The sequence below is a fragment of the Lichenostomus cassidix genome, unplaced genomic scaffold (genome assembly GCF_008360975.1).
Source record: "Lichenostomus cassidix isolate B80296 unplaced genomic scaffold, HeHo_3.0 HiC_scaffold_783, whole genome shotgun sequence".
NCBI lineage: Eukaryota > Metazoa > Chordata > Aves > Passeriformes > Meliphagidae > Lichenostomus > Lichenostomus cassidix.
Window position 1 is genome coordinate 1 of NW_028147355.1, and position 24,827 is coordinate 24,827.

General features: G+C 53.7%; 4 pseudogenes; all 4 read right to left on the minus strand.

Moving 5' to 3' along the window:
• Positions 1–9: 9 nt before the first annotated feature.
• Positions 10–2,508, minus strand: LOC146423334 (protocadherin gamma-B5 pseudogene; annotated as a pseudogene).
• Positions 2,509–6,647: 4,139 nt separating this feature from the next.
• On the minus strand, positions 6,648–9,448 carry LOC146423335 (protocadherin gamma-A2 pseudogene; annotated as a pseudogene).
• Positions 9,449–11,288: 1,840 nt separating this feature from the next.
• Positions 11,289–13,860, minus strand: LOC146423336 (protocadherin gamma-B5 pseudogene; annotated as a pseudogene).
• Positions 13,861–20,227: 6,367 nt separating this feature from the next.
• LOC146423337 (protocadherin gamma-A5 pseudogene) lies at positions 20,228–24,773 on the minus strand (annotated as a pseudogene).
• Between the last annotated feature and the right edge of the window lie 54 nt (positions 24,774–24,827).

The window sequence follows — 24,827 nt, forward strand, 5'->3', positions numbered from 1 at the left end:
AATCCCCGCCCAGAAGCTCCTCCGCAGACAGGATGGGCACCGGCGGCAGCGGCGGCCAAGCGGCCTCGGGCACGGCGCGCGCCGGCGCCGCCACGCACAGGTTGTAGGAGTAGGGCAAGGTGCCCTCGCAGAAGTCGGCCGGGAAGGCGGCGCCGGCCACCGAGAAGCGCTGCGCGCCCAGGCAGCGCAGCACGGCGGGCGGCCCGGCCCGGCGCAGCCGCGCCAGCACGGCCAGCGCCACGCTGAGCAGGAAGAGCGCCGACAGCAGCGCCAGCGCCAGCACCAGGTAGAACTGCAGCTCGGCCGCCGGCGCCTCGGCGCCCGCCGCCCGCTCGCTCAGCTCCGGCAGCGCCTCCTGCAAGCTCTCGGCCAGCACCACGTGCAGCGTGGCCGTGGCCGACAGCGCCGGCTGCCCGTGGTCCTTCACCACGGCCACCACGCGCTGCTTGGCCGCGTCCCTCTCGGACACGGCGCGCGCCGTGCGCACCTCGCCGCTGTGCAGCCCCACGCGGAACAGCGCCGGCTCCGACGCCTGCACCAGCTCGTACGACAGCCACGCGTTGCGCCCCGCGTCCGCGTCCACCGCCACCACCTTCGCCACCAGGTACCCGGCCTCGGCTGAACGCGGAACCACCTCGAATGGCGTCGGGGCCGCTCCCGGGGCCTCTCCCGGGCCCGGCGCCGCCGGCCAGAGCACCCGCGGCGCGTTGTCGTTGCGGTCGAGCACGAAGACGCGCACCGTGGCCGTGGAGCTGCGCGCCGGCGCGCCGCCGTCCTGCGCCCGCACGGCCACCAAGAACTCGCGGCACTGCTCGTAGTCGAACGAGCGCTGCGCGTACAGCGCGCCGCTCCGCGCCTCCACCGACACGAGCGGCGCCGCGCCCGCCGCGCCCGCGCTGCCGCCCGCCAGCCAGTAGCTCACGCGCCCGTTGGCGCCCGCGTCCGCGTCCCGCGCCTGCACGCGCAGCACCAGCGCGCCCGCCGCGTTGTTCTCCCACACGTAGGCGCTGTACGCCTCCTCCTCGAACACCGGCGCGTTGTCGTTCACGTCCGACACCTCCAGCACCAGCTCCGTGCGGCTCGACAGCGCCGGCCTGCCCCGGTCCCGCGCCACCACCGTCACGCCGTGCTCGGACGCCTGCTCGCGGTCCAGCGCGCTCGCCGTCACCACCTTGTACGAGCCGCCCGACGACGCCACGATCGACAGCGGCGCCTCTCCCGACAGCTCGCACGACACCTGACCGTTTTCGCCCGAGTCTCTGTCCCGCACTTTCAGCAGGGCTACTACGGTGCCGACCGGCGAGTCCTCGGGCACGGGGCTCGACAGCGACAAAATCGTGATCTCAGGCGAGTTGTCGTTCTCGTCCATGATATTTATTTGCACTTCGCAGTGATCAGTGAACCCGCCGCCGTCTGTCGCCTCCAAATCGAAGACGTATTTATTTTTCTCCTCGAAATCGAGAGGAGTCAGCGTCCTGACCTCCCCGCTCTCGCTGTCGATAGCAAACAACCCTCTTACGGCGTCCGGCACACTGCCAAATGAGTAAGACACTCGCCCGTTCGAGCCCGCATCTGCGTCTGTCGCCTGCACACGCAGCACCAGCGACCCCACGGGCAGATTCTCTGCTACTTGCGCTTCGTAGACACTTTTGCTGAACACGGGTGGGTTGTCGTTGGCGTCCGTCACGTTGACGTGAACCTGGACAGTCCCGGACCTCGCAGGGTCCCCGCCATCTACCGCTGTCAGAATCAGATCAAAGGAGCTCTGCTTCTCTCGGTCCAACGCTCTCTCTAGCACTAATTCCGGCTGCTTTTTTCCACCCGGCTTTTCCTTCATGGACAGTGAGAAGGACGGGTTGCTAGTGAGCTGGTAAGTCAGCAGCGAGTTGCTTCCTGCGTCCTCATCTCGAGCTATCTCCAGTGGAAAACGGGCACCGGGGGGGATCCATTCACCGATCTCGAGCTCCAGAGCAGCCTTGCTGAAGGCCGGGGAGTTGTCATTCACGTCCTCGATGGACACCTCCACATGGAAAATGTTAAGCGGGTTGTGCACCAGCGCCTCGAAACTGACGGAACAGGACACCGACTCGCCACACATCTCCTCCCGGTCCAGCCTCTCGTTCACGTACAAGTTCCCGTTTTCCTCATTCACCGTGAAGTATTGCTTCTCCTCGCTCAGCCGCAGCTTGCGCGCCGGCAGCTCGTCGGCGCTGAGCCCCAGGTCCCGCGCCAGCGGCCCCACGAGCGAGCCTCTGCCCAGCTCCTCGGCGATGGAGTAGCGGACCCGCTCCGCCGCCGCCCCGCAGCACACGCACAGCAGCACCGCGCACAGCAGCGCTCGCCCGCCGCCCGGCCCGCGCCTCTGCCGCCGCCTCACCGCCATTCTCTTGGCGCAGAGCTCGCCAAGCTCCTGCCTCCTGCCGCTGCCCTGTCGCCCTTCCAGCCGCTCTCGCCAGACAGCGCAGGGGCCGCCGCAGCACAGACACGCCGCTCTGGCCGCCTCGGACGCCGCTGCTGCTGCTGTCGGTGCCGCTGCCGCTGTGGCCGGCGCCGGGCGAGCGAGCAGCCTGCGGGGGCAGGACGCGGCTGCGGCGGCTTTGGGCGGCGGCGGCTCCAGCGCCGCTCGGCGGCGGCCAACAGCGGCACCCGGAGGCGCCGCGACGCCACTGCAGCCGCCGGATGGCCGCGCTCAAGGGGGCTCGGCTTTGGGCGGGGCTCTGCGGCTGCACCGGCTAGGGGGTCTCTTTTAGACGTCAATCATCAAGCTCAGAAGCTCTTGCTTAATACTACTCCAAAAGCCTTTGTATATCAGATCCGCTTTCAGGTTCTCTGAGCGCATCGTTTTGAATCTTATTGAATAATCAGAAGCAAATATTCTCGGCATTTGTAAATAATGCCAAGAACAAGTAAATAAGTAAAGTAAGGAAAGTAAATAGTGGAATTCAGCTGCTCTTAATAAAACCATGGCACACCTCTAACAGCAATAAACGATATTGTAGGGAAGAATTCAAGAGCTTTTTCACACTATGTAATGTATGTTGAATTCTTCTTTCATTACTTGGCATGACTTGACCTGACATATAGACAAGCCTAAAGCAGAAGAAACAATCTCTATCTTAAGGTAGCAGATATAAATGTACTCTCTTCTTTCTGATTCATGGAAGTTAATTTATCTGCATTTCCATATCTTAGGGCCTGACAATGGAAAAGTGCAGTTCTTCATAGGTCCAACCAATGCTTTTATTTGGAAGGGTTCTCTAAAAGTCATTGGATCCACACCTCTGCCATGAGCAGGAATACTTTCTGTTAGACTTGAATGTTGGAAGCATATCCATAACATCCCTGGGCATTATGTTACATTTTCTCACCACCCACACTTTCAATCTTTCTCCTAATCAAACCCCTCCATGTCGCAGTTAAAAGTGGTTGTCGACTGTCCTGTCATCACAGGCCCTGGTAAAACCTTAAAAACCACAGTCACGGTTTCAAATTTAATAGAACTGAGCAGAATTGTGAAAATGAACTGCAACCATCCTGGAAACAAAGGCCTGAAAGAAAGTTACAACTCAGAAGAAATTCTACATCACAGCGTTCCATAAAGTTACGGATGCATAACGGAGGTTTCACACAGGATTAATCAGCTTCTCTACTCCTGAATAATAGGGGTTTTTTGTGAATAGTTACTGTGGAAAACTTTATTTCCAGAGGAATTTCATTTTGCTTCATGATAGAGAAACCAGGATCAGAACAGAAATGGCACTGGCACGAAGCATAAAATGAAACCATTTCTCAGCCAAACCCACATTGATCCACTGATTTTCCTGGCACAAAACTGAACTCTCACCCTCCTCACTCTGCTTTCACAGCCTTTAGGTTCACTGTCGCTGTTGAGCAGCTAGCAGAGTAATGAAGGCACCAGTTCTCAGTGGCAAGAAGGAATGACCTTTATTGTTTTGATTTCATCACATATATAGAGTTCTCAAAGTCACCCAGATTGGTCAGTCAGAAGCCTTCCCCCAGGCCTGATTGGCCAGGCCTGCACTGTCCAAGTTCTGGGGCACTGTTCCAATAACATCCAAACTTTATCTTCATTTATAAAACACAAGAAAATTTCTCATGGGAAAAACCTGTGCTAGCCACAGTTCACCATCAACATGTACCAAAATTCTGGCTGTATGTTGACCACAGAACAACGAGTATCTTAGGGAAACATATACTTATGAACTGTATTTCTTTACTGAAATGTCCATGGTGAGGCATGATGGGGCTCTGAACAACCTGGTCTGGTGGAAGTTGTCCCTGCCCATGGGTGAGAGGTTGGAATGAGATTATTTTTAAGGTCCTTTCCAACCCTAACAATTCTATGATTCTGTGTTTCTATGATTCTAGGATTCCATGTACAGTTTCAAGGTATGGATGAGAAATACTCTCCCTGCTGGGTAATTATAAGATGTGTTTTAGAGTCAGAAAGACTGCCTAGCACAATGAAGAACAACTTTATTCCTTGACAAGAAAATAAGCAAACAACAAACAAAAAACCTAACCCAAACCAAACAAATAATCAAAAAAACTTAATCAACCAAGGCAGGAATGGGCAATCGCCAGATGAGTATCAACCATCACTTCACATTTCAGATTGCGTCACCTTTAATATGTACAAAACAAAGAAAACTAGACTGTAACTAGTACACAGGAACTACCTACATGGACCTCACACACAGTCATTTCCTTGGATAGTAAGACAAGGAAAAAGCTTGGAACAACAGCTCTGGGTGTCATCTAATTACTAGGACAAATAGAACTTTACACAATTCACTTAGCCATTTTAAACAGGGAGTTCCACAGGGATCTCCAGCACTGGCCTGTCTCTGTTCAAACAACCAACAGGAAAGCAAATTTTGTATACAGACATGACTAAAAGGAAAGTTACGTGCACAGCTTCTCAGATCCCAAGCATCACCATAAAGATTATTCTGTTCCCCCTGACAATTCAAACAAAAGTAAAATATTATATAGACCATAAGTTATTACTGGCCCTGTCAAAGACCCAGTCATTAGAGTATCAGCTCAAAGGCCTCATCTTCATTCTTCAGCACATGGACTCCTCACAAGATATGTGATTACCACTCTTAATGCAAAAGAATCTGGAACCCCAAACGAGGCTATTTGAGTCCAAACCATGAAATGTAACACCTTAAGACTCCTCCTGACTCATTTTCATAAGTCCAGTAATAACTCTGGGATCAACACAACACATGCCATGTCTCCACCAGTACCTCCTCACACACCAAACCTCCAAAATTCTCCTCAAACCCTTCACATGGTCATCACAGATCTTCAGAATTGAGAGACTCCACCAAAAGAAAAGTTGCTCACACAACATCTCTTTACCATGCATAACATTTGACTTCTCACCCTATCCATGTGACAAGAAAAAGCATATTTTACAGAGACATTTTAAAGAAACATGCCCATGAAAGTCTCTCTCTTTCCACCTGTAAACATGAATGACCCATCTTCAGATCTTCAGAAGAGCAAGGCAGGAAGTTAACACCTGCAGAGTTCAGCACACTCTTCTAGATTATACAACTAAAAATAGGTGATTAATTCAATTATTTACTATGCACCGAACACACAGCTTGCTCTTCCCAAAGCTTCCATATGGCATCTTTGGTAATACAAAAATAAGCTCTGAAGTTACACGATTATGATGACATGCAAATACTTAGTGAGAGCTCTCCATGCACCTGGAATACATATCTCCTAGCCAGTTATTTTGGAAAACCTCACATTGCTTGATACGAGAGTTTGGAAATGGACAGGGAATGGAGGAAAACATTACCTTGAGTCTTTCAATAAACATTCAGGCACAGCTCACAGGACGTAAATCTCCAACCCTTCACATCCAGGGTGTTCTTTCATACATATATCTTAAAAACGTGTGACACTGAAGAGACTGTTCCCCAGATAATTTTTCTTCAAACCACCGGCTTCGCACAGCTATTTTTAATCTCTGTACTGTGGAAGATGCATTTGTCTGCTCTCTTAAGTTCTGTGAAAGGGCTTTATAAAAGGAAAAGCTGAGCAGTCCTTCAATACAGACAAAGTCAGTGAATACCTGCACAGGGGGAATATTATCCTTCCTCATATCTCTGCCTGCACCTTGAATGTCTTCCTTCCCACTCAAGCAATTCTCTTGCCATGCTACATAATATACACCCAAGGCTCATCCAGCTCCCTTTGACATAGCTCTACCTTAAAAAACAAGAGATTAACAACACACACCGCTGCCATTTCATCCTGTGTTTTCTCCTCAGATGCCACTCACAGGCTTGTCAAACACTCACAACCTTCAGGAGGATCCTTCATCTTCATAAAGGCAGACAGACATAATCAAGGAGCAGTTGTGGCCTGATGCAATCCACAACTGGGGACATAGGCCAAAGTGTGGATGAACACAAAGACATTTCCTGCTGACCTCCATTATGTATCATGGAGAACAAAAAAGGCTGAGAACAACGTGCACAGAAGTTCCACAGGAAGCTGTCCGTGTTTTTCTCAAGACACACTCAACCCATTCAAGTACATAGGCTGTTGGGAAAACACCTGAGCCTGCCAATAATAAAAACTTCCATTTCTTAATGAAAGCACACATCAGTTCAGAAGACCTAATACTAACAGGAACACAAAATCTACAAAGCACAGGTGATGGGGGAAAACAATTAGAACCTTATGAGTACCCAAAACTACCCAAACCTCTGATCTAAGGAGCCACCTGCCAGGAGCAGTCTCCCTTCTGCGGCCTCCTCAACTAACTGGAAGGCTGAACACCGACCATACATCCATGTCCCAACAGTAAGATGCACCAGACTTCAGAATGTCACTGAACGAAGCTTTGGCTTTCTTCCGAGCAAAAAAGAAAAAAAGACAAGGAATCATCAGGGGAAACGATCGCAGAGAAACTGTGCCTAGAGAAACTCACCGAGGGAAGGGCTGGATCCGCGGGGAGGGACACGGCAGGGTCCTCGACCCCGAGCAGCGGAGCGGGCTCGTCGGGAGGCGGCCGGGCAGGGACCGGCAGGGTGTCGCAGCTGCTGGCGCCCGAGAAGCGCAGCTGGCTCTTGCGCGAGTCGGCCGTGAGCGACACCTCGTGCGAGTAGGACTGCAGGAAGGCGCGCACGCCGTCGATGCCCACGAAGTGCGAGACCGGCACGCCGCGCAAGGCGCCGCTGCTGGCTGCCAGCAGCTGCTGGCGACGCCAGCGGCGCAGGCGCAGCGCCAGCAGCAGCAGCAGGAAGGCCAGGAAGAGGCACGAGACGGCGGCCACGGCCAGCACGAGCCAGCGCGTCAGGCTGCCGGCCGGCTCGCCCGGCGCCGCCGCCTCGGCCGCGCTGCCCAGCTCGGCCAGCAGCTCGGCCACGCTCTCGGCCAGCACCACGCTGAGCGTGGCCGTGGCCGACAGCGCCGGCCGCCCGTGGTCCTTCACCACCACCACCAGGCTCTGGCGCGCCGCGTCGCGGGCCAGCGGGAAGCGCGCCGTGCGCACCTCGCCGCTGTGCAGCCCCACGCGGAACAGCCCCGGCTCCGTCGCCTTGGCCAGCTCGTACGACAGCCACGCGTTCTGACCCGCGTCCGCGTCCACCGCCACCACCTTGGCCACCAGCGCGCCGGGCTCCGACGAGCGCGGCGCCAGCTCCACGCCCGACCACGCCGCGCCCGACACCGACCCCGCCCGCGCCGGCGGAGGCGCCGGCGGGTACAGCACCTGCGGCGCGTTGTCGTTCTCGTCCACGATCAGCAGCCGCACCGACACGTTGCTGCTCAGCGCCGGCGCGCCGCCGTCCTCCGCACGCACCCACAGCCCCAGCTCGCGCACCTCCTCGTAGTCGAACGAGCGCAGCGCGTACAGCGCGCCCGTCTCCGCCTGCACCGACACGTACGACGACAGCGGCGCGCCCCGCACCCGCCCCTCCCACAGCCGGTAGCGCACGCGCGCGTTCTGCCCCCAGTCCGCGTCCGTCGCAAGCACCGTCAGCACCAGCGCGCCCGCCGCGTTGTTCTCCGCCACACGCGCGCTGTAGCTCTCCTGCGCGAACACCGGCGCGTTGTCGTTCACGTCCAGCACCCGCAGCGACAGCACGGCGCTGCTCTGCAGCGGCGGCGACCCGCCGTCGGCCGCCCGCACCGTCACGTTGTACTCCGACACCTGCTCTCGGTCCAGCTCTCTCGCCGTAACCAGACGGTAAAAATCCTCAAAAGGCTTCTCCAGGCGAAATGGAACGTCTCCGTCGAGTGAGCACCGCACCTGGCCGTTCTCTCCCGAGTCTCGGTCTTGCACGTGTAGCAGAGCTATAACAGTCCCGGACGGGGCGTCCTCAGAAATCTCACTCATGGCCGATCGCACCGAAATCCCGGGTGTATTATCGTTTACGTCTGTGACAGTAATCATGACTTTGGCAGTGTCGGAAAGGCCTCCGCCGTCCCGTGCCTGTACCTCCAGTTCGTAGAAGTCGCCTTCCTCAAAGTCCAGGCTCCGCAACAGGGTGATTGCACCAGTCTCAGAGTCCAGATGGAATATTTTCGTTGCTTTTTCTGTTATTTTCTTCAATGAGTATTTGACATGCCCATAGAGCATATCGTCGGCGTCCGCGGCCGTGACGGTGACGAGCACAGAGCCCACAGGCACGTCCTCGGGCACACGCACAGTGTACTCCGACTGGCTGAACACGGGCGCGTTGTCATTCGCGTCCACCACCGTCACTCGAATCCGAGCCGTGCCCGTCAGCGCCGGATCGCCGCCGTCACTCGCCCTCAGCACCAGCTCGTGAAACGCCGCCTCCTCCCGGTCCAGCGCCTTGGCCAGCACCAGCTCGGGACGCTGATCGCCTCCGGGACCTGACTGCACGGCCAGCGAGAAGTGCTCGTCGCCGCTCAGCTCGTAGCTCTGCAGGGAATTCCGGCCTGAGTCAGGATCGTGAGCATCTGGAAGGGGAAACCGCGACCCCGGGGCTGTCGTCTCGCTCATTTTCAGCTCTGTTTCTGCCTCTCGGAAGGTTGGCGCATTGTCATTAATGTCCGTGATTTCCACTACGATTCCGTAAACCTGCATTTCGCCCTCTACTATCAGCTCACAGCGCAGCACGCACTGCTGCACATTCTCGCACAGCTGCTCTCTGTCAATCCTCTCCGCCGTCACTAAATGTCCCGTCTTCCCATGCAGAGCGAAATACTGAGTCCTACCTTTGTCCAAAATTTGGACGCCGTGGTGGCTGAGCGCCGGCAGCTGCAGTCCCAGATCCTTGGCCACGTCGCCCACGAACGAGCCCTTGGGCATCTCCTCGGGCACCGAGTAGCGCAGTTGTCCCCACGCCGCCTCCCACGCCGCCAGCAGGACGGCCCAGAGCAAAGCTCGCTGCTGTCGGCCCCAGCGCCTCCCCGCCGCGCACATCTCCGCTGGGGCGCTGACGGCACCGCGGCAACCACACCGATTTGCCTCTCAGCTTCTACAATGCACTCAGCTTCTACACTTAGCTGCAGCCGCCTGTCCCTCCGCTTGGCTGCAGAATGGACCAGCGCCGCGGGGATGATCGCGGACTGCAGGGCCGGACAGAGAGCGAGCAACCGAGCGAGCCGATCCTCGGCGGGCGGGGCTGCAGCGCTCTGATCTTCTTCTCGCTCTTCTCGGTCAACAGCGGCGCCCGCAGCCTCCTCCCGGCACTGCAGGCACCGAGCGCCGCCGAGTGCTGCCCACTCTGCCTTGCACACAGACAGCTCGCGGGGAGAGGACAGTCGCCACCGATCATGGGATCCCGTGAAGCAGGGACCACCTGCATCGGCTTTTTTGCAGTCGATCTCTGCTTTGATGGTCCAGCGGATCACGATCGCGAGGAAAGCAGAGGCAACCCGTGTGCATGGTGCTTCTACCGGACGGGAAATGAATGATTTACTAATGTCAATATATGTAAATTAAAAAACATTTTTCTTATTTTATCCTCTAGGTTCTTGTTAGTCTTGTCCTTTTTTTAAAAGTATCTTCAACAACAGGCTCTCAGAGAGAAAATGTGATGATACCCCTGCATCCCGAAAAACCACGTATATGAGGTTCATTGACACAGGAGAAAATTGTTACAGGACTGAATTATACGTTCAAATACAGATGCTAATACTCTCAAATAAAAGTTTAAGTTTTCCAATATTTGATATCTCTTTCTAAAATAAATCTAGTATTTTCTTAGTTTATACACACATTTAATCAAGTCATTCTGGGTTTCCTTTTCTTTGAAATCAAGATGTAAAGCATTGAAGCTCGTTAGTATATTATTAATCCAATTCTTTAAAATTCACGTTGGTACGACATGTTTTCAAGAAATGAATTACAGAACTGTAGAACAAAATTACACCTATGCTCTCGAAACTGAGCTGACCATTAATAAATGTGCAAATGGGCTTGATTCAAGTGCCTAAACCGCCGTCTGGCCAAACTACTTGATATTTGATCCCTTCGTATATCTCTCCTAATAAACAGTCAGATTTGCAAAACTTTGCCATTCTCGATATACCTGAACTCTCAAAAAAACCCCAAACTCTTTATGCAAAGAGGACAGAAGAAAAAAATCTCGGAAACAGAAAGCGTTCTACACTTTCACCGGGGTCAGAAATAAAGATCATGAAGAGCAAAACAGAGGGAACTGCCAAGCCGGATGCAAAACGGAAGCCACTTGTGCCTACTCCTGCATTCTCCCCCAAAACGGGCGACATTCTCTTTTTTCACTCAGTTCGGAGAACGGAATTTTACACACACGTTTCCTTTGTAAATCCAACAAGGACAAAAAAAAATTGTAACGAACGTGTTTGTGTAAAATTATAAACAAATTTCAAGCACACCATTTCTGAATAAATCATTCAGGAAGCAAAAAGCTACAACGCCAGGTGTCAGTGGTTTTGGTTTTTTTCCACCCCTGACTCCGTCATGCAGAATCTGCTTTACTCCTTCCACAAAATAAGGAACTGCTATAAATATTGCTAGCGCATTCTAATTAATACAACACTAGTGTTGAAGACATAACCGAAGTAGAACTTGTAAACAAGAACCAAGTGCTTCCTGCTCTCCATGGACGGGGAATGGCCCGTTCCTTAATTCAGTTCTTCAAGAAGACAGGAACGTGCAACTCACTAAAACACCACCCCGGGAAACACAGATAAACTATTAGATTTTAGCTCCATGGAAAACTATAGTCAAAACATGTCAGCTCCAACTCAAGTTGCTGCCAAATAAAAATCAAACTTTTCCACCGCTACACGGAGACACATGACAGTTCCCAACAGATATCACCGAGAGAAAACCAGAGGAAAGCATAAGACCTTGGGAAAGCCTCAAGTACAGAAGGAGGATGGGACTTTACAGACCTGAGAAGAGTCCGGGTCGGCGGGCAGCTCTCCCACAACGGCGGTATTACTCGGGTCTGGCTTCTCGCAGCAATCCCCGCCCAGAAGCTCCTCCGCCGACAGGATGGGCACCGGTGGCGGCGGCGGCCAAGCGGCCTCGGGCACGGCGCGCGCCGGCGCCGCCACGCACAGGTTGTAGGAGTAGGGCAAGGTGCCCTCGCAGAAGTCGGCCGGGAAGGCGGCGCCGGCCACCGAGAAGCGCTGCGCGCCCAGGCAGCGCAGCACGGCGGGCGGCCCGGCCCGGCGCAGCCGCGCCAGCACGGCCAGCGCCACGCTGAGCAGGAAGAGCGCCGACAGCAGCGCCAGCGCCAGCACCAGGTAGAACTGCAGCTCGGCCGCCGGCGCCTCGGCGCCCGCCGCCCGCTCGCTCAGCTCCGGCAGCGCCTCCTGCAAGCTCTCGGCCAGCACCACGTGCAGCGTGGCCGTGGCCGACAGCGCCGGCCGCCCGTGGTCCTTCACCACGGCCACCACGCGCTGCTTGGCCGCGTCCCTCTCGGACACGGCGCGCGCCGTGCGCACCTCGCCGCTGTGCAGCCCCACGCGGAACAGCGCCGGCTCCGACGCCTGCACCAGCTCGTACGACAGCCACGCGTTGCGCCCCGCGTCCGCGTCCACCGCCACCACCTTCGCCACCAGGTACCCGGCCTCGGCTGAACGCGGAACCACCTCGAAAGGCGTCGGGGCCGCTCCCGGAGCCTCTCCCGGGCCCGGCGCCGCCGGCCAGAGTACCCGCGGCGCGTTGTCGTTGCGGTCGAGCACGAAGACGCGCACCGTGGCCGTGGAGCTGCGCGCCGGCGCGCCGCCGTCCTGCGCCCGCACGGCCACCAAGAACTCGCGGCACTGCTCGTAGTCGAACGAGCGCTGCGCGTACAGCGCGCCGCTCCGCGCCTCCACCGACACGAGCGGCGCCGCGCCCGCCGCGCCCGCGCTGCCGCCCGCCAGCCAGTAGCTCACGCGCCCGTTGGCGCCCGCGTCCGCGTCCCGCGCCTGCACGCGCAGCACCAGCGCGCCCGCCGCGTTGTTCTCCCACACGTAGGCGCTGTACGCCTCCTCCTCGAACACCGGCGCGTTGTCGTTCACGTCCGACACCTCCAGCACCAGCTCCGTGCGGCTCGACAGCGCCGGCCTGCCCCGGTCCCGCGCCACCACCGTCACGCGGTGCTCAGACGCCTGCTCGCGGTCCAGCGCGCTCGCCGTCACCACCTTGTACGAGCCGCCCGACGACGCCACGATCGACAGCGGCGCCTCGCCCGACAGCTCGCACGACACCTGACCGTTCTCGCCGGAGTCTCTGTCCCGCACTTTCAGCAGGGCCACCACGGTGCCGACCGGCGAGTCCTCGGGGACGGGACTCGAGAGCGACAAAATCGTGATCTCGGGCTCGTTGTCGTTCTCGTCGATGATATCTATTTGCACTTCGCAGTGATCAGTGAGCCCGCCGCCGTCTGTCGCCTCCATACCGAAGATGTATTTATTTTTCTCCTCGAAATCGAGGGGACTCAGCGTCCTGACCTCCCCGCTCTCCCTGTCGATAGCAAACAGCACTCTGACGGCGTCCGGCACACTGCCAAATGAGTAAGACACTCGCCCGTTCGAGCCAGCATCCGCATCTGTCGCCCTTGCCCGCAGCACCAGAGACCCCACGGGCAGATTCTCTGGTACTCGTGCCTCGTAGACGCTTTTGCTGAAAACAGGAGGGTTGTCGTTGGCGTCTGTCACGTTGACCCGAACTTGGACAGTCCCGGACCTCACGGGATCCCCGCCATCTATCGCTGTCAGAATCAGCTCAAAGGAACTCTGCTTCTCTCGGTCCAACGCTCTCTCTAGCACTAATTCCGGCTGCTTTTTTCCACCCGGCTTTTCCTTCATGGACAGTGAGAAGGACGGATTGTTGGTGAGCTGGTAAGTCAGAAGGGAATTGCTGCCCACGTCCTCATCTCGAGCTATCTCCAGAGGAAAACGAGCACCGGGAGGGATTAATTCACCGATTTCGAGGTCCAGAACAGCCTTGCTGAAGGCGGGGGAGTTGTCATTCACGTCCTCGATGGACACCTCGACGCGAAAAATGTTAAGCGGGTTGTGCACCAGCGCCTCGAAGCTGACGGAACAGGTCGCAGACTCGCCGCACATCTCCTCCCGGTCCAGCCTCTCATTCACGTACAGGTTCCCGTTTTCCTCATTCACCGTGAAGTATTGCTTCTCCTCGCTCAGCCGCAGCTTGCGCGCCGGCAGCTCGTCGGCGCTGAGCCCCAGGTCCCGCGCCAGCGGCCCCACGAGCGAGCCTCTGCCCAGCTCCTCGGCGATGGAGTAGCGGACCCGCTCCGCCGCCGCACGACAGCACACGCACAGCAGCACCGCGCACAGCAGCGCTCGCCCGCCGCCCGGCCCGCGCCTCTGTCGCCGCCTCACCGCCATTCTCTTTGCGCAGCGCTAGCCAAGCTCCTGCCCCCTGCCGCTGTCCTGCCTCCCTTCCAGCCGCTCTCGCCAGACAGCGAAGGGGCCGCCGCAGCACAGACACGCCGCTCTGGCCGCCTCGGACGCCGCTGCTGCTGCTGCTTCTGTCGGTGCCGCTGCCGCTGTGGCCGGCGCCGGGCGAGCGAGCAGCCTGCGGGGGCAGGACGCGGCTGCGGCGGCTTTGGGCGGCGGCGGCTCCAGCGCCGCTCGGCGGCGGCCAACAGCGGCACCCGGAGGCGCCGCGACGCCACTGCAGCCGCCGGATGGCCGCGCTCAAGGGGGCTCGGCTTTGGGCGGGGCTCAGGTACTTAACGTGATTTCAAATACCTTTAAAATTGAGGTGCGCTCTTTAGTGTTTTTAAGTAATCTTTTTCTGTCACCGTGAGCATTCAGAAGGAAATATTCTCGGCAAAACAATAAAGAAAAGGACTTAGCTTGTCTTGATATCAAGGCACCACTGAGGGAACCGGAAACTGTATTAGAGCCAGGGAAATCTCTGAGTAATCTGCCATGTATCTTTAATTCTGCTTTCCTCTTCTGACTCGAATTAAGCTTAGGTACAGTTTTGTCCAAACAAATGCTTTTATCTCTATGCCAAGCGTATCATTGCTCTTCTGTTTCTTGTTTGGACAAATTCTTTTGCATGTCTATATTTGAGGGCCTGATGATGGAAACATAAAGTCACTATCAGTCTTTTATAGACTCAAGGAATGCTCTGGGTTGAACGGATCCTTTAAGATAAGTTAATCCACTCATCACTCATTGGCAGGGACATTCTTCACTAGATCAAGTTACTGAAAGGCCTGTCCAGCCTTCCTTGAAACCTTCCAGTGGTGACACATCCATAACATTTCTGGGCACCTCATTCCAGTGTCTCACCACACTCATCATAAAACATTTTGTCTAATCTAAGCCTACAAAGTCCCTTTCAATCTTTCTCATAAGCATTATTTATAAATTGAAAAGACAGTGTAATTTCTACTCAAAGCTTTTTTTTCCTCAGGCTAAAGGACCTGTGTTTTGTCAGAGCTTCCTCATGGCAGAGAAGTTCCATTTCTTTGGCAATCTGTGTGGTCAAAGAAGTGTAGAGGGGGAGGACCACCTACATCTTCCTTCCGGTCATGCTACTTGTTATGCAATCCTAAATGAAATCTGGGCAGCAAGTGGATACTGCCAGCTCATGTCCCATTTCTCATCCAGCAGTAACCCAAAGCACTTCTCTGCAAGGCTGCTCTCAATCTGCCACTCTCCATTGAAACTGAAGGTTGCCCTGACCCATGTAAAGGACCTTGCACATGGCCTTCTTGAACTTCTATGTTTGCACGGATCCACTAATCCAGCTTATTCATAAACATCATACCTGCCTTCTCACTAATTAACTCAGGCTGGTGTCAGCTTCACATTTGCTGAGGGTGTGCTTGATCCCATTGTCTATGAAGATACTAAATAGTGCTGGTCCCAGTACAGACACCATACATTACTGGTTTCCTCTTGGACATTGGGCCAATAACTCTTTGGAAGTGACTATCCAGCCAGTTCTTCATCCATTTAACAGTCTCCAGTTGATTACCAAGCATATTCTGGGAGATTGTGTGTCCACATTCTCTGTCCACATTCTTCCACTGGCCCCTGATCTGCTCATGAAAACCTTGGCTGGGCTGGTGACCACTCTGCACTTTGAGAACTGCAGCAGAGATGTTTTTGTATTGTTACACTACAGACAAAGTGTTCCTGGGTGAGCACACATGTCCTTATGAAACCCTTCCTCTTTACAGCTGTAAACATCGTGGTTGTGTGTGGGAACTGCACCTGCACTTGGGCAATTGGGACTGATGTGACCTTCCATATAAGATCAGACACTCTGAGGCTGAGCTCATGACAGCAAAGACAAGCGTTAGAAACATATGGAAATGTACAGATCAGGTGCAATAACATTTTGTAGGCCACACAGAGCAAAAGAGATTCCAGTTGCATGGCACTCCATCAGGCACAAGCATGTGTTCTCTATGACATACAACAAGCAAGGAAATCACCATCTGTTCTTCTACAGCCTCAAATGCAGAGCTCCCCTGTCTTCTCTCCAATGCTGCACAGCTGTTGGTTTGCTACTGCCCCTTAACATCATGGAAAAATTTAACATGAGGGAATAATGCACTATGACCACGTCAAGAAGGGAAGTACATTTGTCTGCTCACCACCATTCTGAGAAGAAGCTGAAGGATTCTAAAATACATAAATGATAACAAAACTAAAAGATTAGCGTCATCCAGCAGAGAATGACTTATCTAACTAACATCTCAGAGGGAATCTGCTGCCCTCTTTTATCACACACACTGTTCCATGGAGATGCAGGTACTACTGAGGTCATATTTACACCCGTTCATCGCAACAATAACAGAACTCAATGATACCTTCACATCTCCTGCCTTTCACGCCTGCTCTGGCATGAGCAAGAGGCACTAATACAGGATGCATTGCTGAATGAAGCAATGCTGAACATTACAAAGAAGCCTTCATACAAAGAAAATCAAGACTCAAAAAACAAAACCATAAATCAGACAAGCAAGGCAAGGAAGCATTAGAAGACAAGGGGCAGTTAGAGAAACTCAACAGTTTCACTGATCTTCACTGCAGGCATTGGAATTCATCTCTGTGAATACCTGGAAGTCACTGAGGCCTCAAGGTGCAAATGCAGCCCTAAAGTCTTACCCTGGACTGTGTAGTAGTGGGGTTCATCATAAAAAATAGTCATCAGCTCTCAGCTGTTCTGTTACTTGACCTCCCAAAGATATTAAATATCTGAGGCCTCAATCCCACCCTTCTAAGAAATTCTAACAGAATCACTTTCTCCTTTTTCTTCATATTCCTCAGACACAAAATTTTGTCCTAAGTGGTTCAATTAGGTGTTTGCTGTGAAACCACAGCCATAGTTTCAAAAGAAGAAGCACTGACCAGAAACACATGAAAAGACCACAGACCTTACAGTAAAAAAAGACCTGAAAGTCTAATTGCAGCTATGAAGACACTCTACCTCACTGTGTCCCCAGGAGTTACAAATGAAGAATGACATTTTCATACAGGAATTATAAGCCATTCTACACAAGCATCATGGCTCTACCTGCACAGCTTTCCAAGAAAATACTTTATTAATGGATGATTGGCTTTGTCTTTCAGGAGAAGGATACCAGAATCAAAGGAAACACAGCACAGACCTTGGCACACAGCACAGACTTTGGCACCAGGCCTGAAACCAAACCATAGCCCAGCTAAACACACACTGACCCACTGATTCCCTTGTTCAAATTCAGCCTTTTAGTCTCCTGGCTCTGCATTCACAGACTGTTTTTGCATCATGGACAACATCCAAATCCTGACCACAGAGTATCTGTAGCCACAGGGAAAAGAGCATTTCATTCAGTCTGATTTGCAGGAAACACAAAGCTAGTGAAGTGTTTGTCTTAGCTGATGTCCACCTTCAAGGTAGGGATGAGAACTGCTCTCCCACCCTGGCAATTATAAGACATTTTCTGGTGTTTCACACATAATCATCAAAGTTGGAAGAGATCTTCAAGATCATCTAGTCCAGACTAGCATCACGATAATTACCCTTAAACCATATCTCCAAGTGCCACATCTGGATGCCTCTCAAACATTTCCTGAGACGGTGACTCCACCACACCACTGGGCAAGTTATTCCAAGCCTGACCACTCTTTCAGAGAAAAAAGATTGCAAATATCTGATCTGAATGGGGCAACTTAAGACCATTTCCTCTCATCCTTTCACTTGAGACATGGCAGACATTACTACAACCTCATTTAAAGCAGTTATAGAGAGCAATGAGGTCCTCTCTGAGCCTTCTCTTTTCCAAACTAAACAACTCCTGTTCTTCTCATAAGCTTCACCAGCTTTTGTTTGCAGGACTGCCAGCTTTCCTCCTTCACAAGAAAAAACAACCAAATAAAACATGAAAAGACTGAGAAACCGTCAGAAGTGCATGAACCGTAGATTCACATTTTAGATTGTATCAACTGTAGTAGGTACACAACAAAGGAAATTAGTTTGTAAGAAGTATGCAGGAGGCTCACACAGGAGCTCTCACCACAGACCCCAAATACAGCCATGTCTTGGACCATGAAAACCAAAAAGCTTGGAAGAACAGCTGGGGGCCTCATCTAACAGCTGGGGCAAACTGGATCTTTACACCTTTCTTTTAGTCACTTCACACTCCTGCACAGGCCCTTTCTCCGGACAGATTAAATTCTTTTCCCTCTCCAAACGCCACACAAAAGGAAAGTTACACCTGCAGACAAACTCTGTTTAAAGAAAAGCCGTACACACAACTTCTCAGATCCCAAGCATAGCAACAAACATTATTCTGTTCCTCCCAGTAATTTGAACAAATGTAAAATGCTATGAAGGCCATAAGTTATTACCAGCTCTATTAAAGACCTGGTATGCAGAGTATCAGCTCAAAGACAGCATCAGACATGAGTAATGTAAAAGAATGCTGAACCCAAAACTAGGCCATTTGAGTCCAAACCATTCAATGTCAAAAAAAAAATCTACTACAGAGTTATTTTCAGAAAGCCAGGTTTAAATTCCGGGAATCAACAGAACACATGCCATGTTTCCACCAGTACCTCCTCATACAGAGCAATCCCAACAATCCCTTCAAACACTTCAAGACTCACATGGTTACCACAGATCTTCAAAACTGGCAAAGAGACTCCACCAAAAGAAAAGTTGCTCAGATGTCTCCTTACCATGGATAATGTTTGACTTTTCACCGTGTACATGCACAAGCAAGACCATGTCCATGAAAATCTTTCTCTTTCCAGCTGTAAACATGAAAGGCATGTACAGAACAGCAAGGCAAATGCAGCAGATCTGATCTTCCACACGCGTGCAGAGAGAAAGAACCACCTTCAGATCACCAAAGAGCAAGGAAGGGAATTAACAGCTATGGAAAGGAAGAGATCACGACACACCCTTCTCGGTCATGTAACTAAGAATAGGTAATTAATATAGGTGTTTACTAAGCAGTGAATAACCGACTGCTCTTTCCAAAGCTCCCACATGACCTTAGTCATGAGTACATAATAAAGCTGTTAAATTACACAATTATGACGACCTGCAAACACATATAAACAACTTCCCAGGGCCTTCCACACAGCCGAAATTACATGTCTCCTTGCCAGATATTTTGGGAAGGATGACATCACATTGAATGATACTAAAGGTGATTAATGAGAAGATAAATGAGAAAATAATTCCCTTCTGTCCTTCAACAGATCCGTAGAACTCCAGGACTCAAATCTCCAATCCTTTACAATGTCCAGGGTGCTCCTTGACCCATCTAATTTACAAACTCATGACAGATTCCCTGTCCACTTCTCTTTACACCACCAACTTCACACGGATAACTTCACATCTATATATAAAGGAGGGTGCATTTCTCTGCTCACTGCTCTTCTGTGAAGAAACCTCAGACTTGCAAAAGGAAAAGAGATCAGTGCTCCAGGAGAAAGTGAGTCAGTGAATGTCTGCATAGGGTAATCACTCTCTCCTTATGACTTCCTCTGCACTTCGAATCTTTCCCCTCCCACACACTCCGAGGATCTTGCCGTGACATTTATTGTACAGCCAAGGCACATCAAGATCCATTTGACTTAGCTAAACTTTAAAAGACAAGAAATCAACAAAGCAGCCCTGCTATTTCTTCCTGTATTTCTACCTCTACATGCAGCCACACACTGGTGGGTGGCTTCCAAGAGGATCCTTCATCTTTGTAACAGGGAGAGAGACATGATCAAGGGAGAAGCTGTGGCCCGGCCCATTCCCCTGCGGGGTTAGACAAATGCAAAGACATACCCTGCTGAAGGGCATATCCACATAAAGGCTAAGTATAATAAAAATGACGAGCAGCAAAATTACAGAGCTGTCGAGATTAAAATACAGAAAATTGCACCCAAATTAGGAACATGTAAGGTTGGGATGACACCTGAACCAGCAAAGAAAAAAAAGGTAATTTTTCAATAATGTAACCCATCCGTCCAGAAAAGCTATCAGGGAGAGGAACATGGGTATCACAAATGTCAGGGCACAGAAACGACTTGGTGCCTGAAGAAACCACAAAGCCCCACTCGAACTTGCACCCACCATCGGCCTCACTACACCTGTCTCCCTGAAAACCTGAAAGGCTGAGCACGGATCCCTCCTCCACCTCTCCCCAGCAAGAGGCAACAGCACACTGTGCGTCAGTGAACGGATATCTGCTATCCTCATCAGCAAACACCTCCACACAGGACACGGAACACAGATGGGAAAGGGCAGAAGAGTTCACCGGAGAAGTTTTGCGGAGGCAGTCTGGACCGAGGAACTCACCGGGATGCAGGCGGAATCAGCGGGTGGAGCGCCAGCAGGGTCCTCGGCCCCGAGCAGCGGCGCGGGCTCGTCGGGAGGCGGCCGGGCAGGGACCGGCAGGGTGTCGCAGCTGCTGGCGCCCGAGAAGCGCAGCTGGCTCTTGCGCGAGTCGGCCGTGAGCGACACCTCGTGCGAGTAGGACTGCAGGAAGGCGCGCACGCCGTCGATGCCCACGAAGTGCGAGACCGGCACGCCGCGCAAGGCGCCGCTGCTGGCCGCCAGCAGCTGCTGGCGACGCCAACGGCGCAGGCGCAGCGCCAGCAGCAGCAGCAGGAAGGCCAGGAAGAGGCACGACACGGCGGCCACGGCCAGCACGAGCCAGCGCGTCAGGCTGCCGGCCGGCTCGCCCGGCGCCGCCGCCTCGGTCGCGCTGCCCAGCTCGGCCAGCAGCTCGGCCACGCTCTCGGCCAGCACCACGGTGAGCGTGGCCGTGGCCGACAGCGCCGGCCGCCCGTGGTCCTTCACCACCACCACCAGGCTCTGGCGCGCCGCGTCGCGGGCCAGCGGGAAGCGCGCCGTGCGCACCTCGCCGCTGTGCAGCCCCACGCGGAACAGCCCCGGCTCCGTGGCCTTGGCCAGCTCGTACGACAGCCACGCGTTCTGACCCGCGTCCGCGTCCACCGCCACCACCTTGGCCACCAGCGCGCCGGGCTCCGACGAGCGCGGCGCCAGCTCCACGCCCGACCACGCCGCGCCCGACACCGACCCCGCCCGCGCCGGCGGAGGTGGCGGCGGGTACAGCACCTGCGGCGCGTTGTCGTTCTCGTCCACGATCAGCAGCCGCACCGACACGTTGCTGCTCAGCGCCGGCGCGCCGCCGTCCTCCGCACGCACCCACAGCTCCAGCTCGCGCACCTCCTCGTAGTCGAACGAGCGCAGCGCGTACAGCGCGCCCGTCTCCGCCTGCACCGACACGTACGACGACAGCGGCGCGCCCCGCACCCGCCCCTCCCACAGCCGGTAGCGCACGCGCGCGTTCTGCCCCCAGTCCGCGTCCGTCGCAAGCACCGTCAGCACCAGCGCGCCCGCCGCGTTGTTCTCCGACACACGCGCGCTGTAGCTCTCCTGCGCGAACACCGGCGCGTTGTCGTTCACGTCCAGCACCCGCAGCGACAGCACGGCGCTGCTCTGCAGCGGCGGCGACCCGCCGTCGGCCGCCTGCACCGTCACGTTGTACTCCGACACCTGCTCTCGGTCCAGCTCTCTCGCTGTCACCACCTGGTAGTAGTCCTCAAATGACTTCTCTAACCGGAAAGGGACGCCGCCTTCAAGTGAGCAGCGCACCTGGCCGTTCGGCCCCGAGTCTCGGTCCTGCACGTGCAGCAAAGCCACAACCGTACCCGACGGAGTGTCCTCCGAGATCTCACTCAGCGCCGACGACACTGTGAGTTCAGGCACGTTGTCGTTCACATCTATTACGGTGATGACAATTTTCGCCGTGTCGAAAAGGGCTCCAGCATCTTGAGCCTGCACCTCCAGTTCGTAGGAATCGTCTTCTTCGAAGTCCAGGCTCCGTAAAAGGATGATGGCTCCCGTGCCTCCGTCCAGCTGAAAAATTTGCGCGACTTTCTCGGTGATTGTTTTTAACGCGTATTTAATGTACGCGTTCGGCCCCTCGTCGGAGTCACTGGCCGTGACGGTGACGAGCACAGAGCCCACAGGCACGTCCTCGGGCACACGCACCGTGTACTCCGACTGGCTGAACACGGGCGCGTTGTCGTTCGCATCCACCACCGTCACGCGAATCCGAGCCGTGCCCGTCAGCGCCGGATCGCCGCCGTCACTCGCCCTCAGCACCAGCTCGTGAAATGCCGCCTCCTCCCGGTCCAGCGCCTTGGCCAGCACCAGCTCGGGACGCTGATCGCTGCCGGGCCCCGCCTGCACGGCCAGCGAGAAGTGCTCGTCGCCGCTCAGCTCGTAGCTCTGCAGGGAATTCAGTCCCGTATCGGGGTCATGAGCCCTGGCAAGTGGAAACCGCGACCCCGGGGCTGTGATTTCGCTCATTTTCAGCTCTGTTTCTGCTTCTCGGAACCTGGGCGTGTTGTCATTAATGTCCATGACTTCCACTACGACTCCATAAACCTGCATCTGTCCTTCCACTATCAGCTCACAGCGCAGCACGCATTGCTGGATATTCTCGCACAGCTGCTCTCTGTCGATCCTCTCCGCCGTCACTAAATGTCCCGTCTTCCCGTGCAGAGCGAAATACTGCGTCCTACCTTTGTCCAAGATGTGGACGCCACGGTCCTGGATCGCCGGCAGCTGCAGCCCCAGGTCCTTGGCCACGTCACCCACGAACGAGCCCTTGGGCATCTCCTCGGGCACCGAGTATCGCAGCTGCCCCCACGCCGCCTCCCACGCCGTCAGCAGGATGGCCCAGAGCAGAGCTCGCTGCCGCCGGCCCCAGCGCCTCCCCGCCGCGCACATCTCCGCCGCGGCACAGCCGGCACTGCAACACTGCCGATCCAACTCCCGTTCCCACTCAGTGCTCTCAGCTTCTACATTCAGCCGCTCCTGCTGGTCCCTCCGCTTGGCTGCAGAATGGACCAGCACCGCGGGAATGGTCGCGGACCGCAGGGCTGTACCGGGAGTGAGCAACCGATGTAGCGGATCCGCAGCGGGCGGGGCTGCTGCGCTCCGATCTTCTTCTCGCTCCTCTCGGTCAACAGCGGCGCCCGCAGCCTCCTCCCGGCACTGCAGGCACCGAGCGCTGCCCGCCCTGCCTTGCACAGGGACAACTCGCGGGGAGGGGATAGTCGCCACGGAGACGTGGCCGAGGATCTCCTGCCTCGACTTTTCTTCAGATGATCTCTGCTTTCATCCTCCAGGGGATCACAATCAGGAGGAAGGCAGAGGCATCCCGTGAGCGTGGTGCTTCTACCGCACAGCAAACGAATAATTTGCTGACGTCAAATATATATTACGTAAAACACTTTTTCCTTTTTTTTTTTTTTTTTTTTTACCATTGAGATTACTGTTAATGCTATCCTTTTTGTTCAAAAGCATCTTCAACAACACACTCTCTGAGAGAAAACGAGAAGATACCTCATCCCAAAAAAACAGAGCTATCGTATTCATTAACACGAGCGGGATCAGATAAATTTCTTGCTTCTTGAAGTCAGAGTGCTAATTGTTACAGGATTTAACTACAGAAACAAATACAGATGCAGCTGAAACTCTCAAAGGCAATTTTAAGTACCTCAAATATTTGGTATGCCTTCCTAAAATAAATTTAGTGTTTACTTCGTTTATGCACATATACCTTTAATCAAGTCATTCTATAGCCACAATTAAGATTTCCTTGTCTCTGAAATCAATGTATAAAGCATTGAAGCTTGTTAGTAAACTATTCATCTAAGTCTTTTTTAAGTTTGTACAGTATATTTTCAAGAAAAGAATTAGAGAACTGTAAAACAAAAGTACATCTTCACTCTCAAAACTGTGCTGACCACTAATAAATGAGCAAATGGCCTTGAATCAAGTGCCTAAGCCGTCGTTTGGCCAATTTCCTTCATATTTGATCCCTTCATATCTCAGATGTCAAATTGTTAGAATTGCAAAAATTTTCTGTTCTCCATAAACCCGAGCTCTCCTAAAACTCCCAAAGACATTGTGAAAAGAGGAGGAAAAAAAAATCTGAACCAAAAATCATTCTACATTGTCACCTGTGCATGAAATAAAGATTATGAAGAGAAAAACAGAGGGAACTGCAAACCAGGATGCAAATAGGAAGCCAACTACACCAACTACTGCATCCCCCGCAGCCCCCCGCGGCCCTCTCCCTAAACAGGCAATAGTCTCCTTTTTCAATGAGGACTGAAAACGGGATTTTCCACACACATTTTCTTCCTGAATCCAATAGGGACAAAATCAATTTTAACGAACGGGTTTGTGTAAACTTATACAACAGTTCCTAGTACAACCTATCTGAACAAATTAATCAGGAAGGGAAAAGCTCCAACACCAAGTGTCAGTGCTTTTTTCCCCGACTCTGTAATGCATAATCAGCCGTTCTCTTTCCACAGACTACGGATGTGTTTTCAGCAATGCTAACGCATTCTAAATTATAGAGGACAAGTGTTGAAGATGAAACTTCTCCGCTGAATCTGAAACTATGACCAACGAAGAAGCTAGTGCTTCTCCATGGAGGGTGGATAGCCCGTTCTTTATTTCAGACAACCACAGAGAAAAGAACGTGCAACTCAAAAAAATACGACCCCGGGAAAAACGAAGAAATACGAAGCTACTAGCCCAAGGGAGAGCTATAGCCAAAGACGTTCAACTAATGCTGTACCAGTAAAAAATGGAAAATACCCGCTACTACATGGAAGCACGGATGAGGACTCCAAACTCACACCATGCAGAGAAGACTAGGAGAAAAGGGAGGACTCTCCGGAAATCCTGAAAAAATACAGGAACGCAAGCTTTACAGACCTGCGGTGCATTGGGATCGGCGGGAGGCTCTTCCGCAACGGCGCCGCTGCTCGGGCTCGGCTTGTCACAG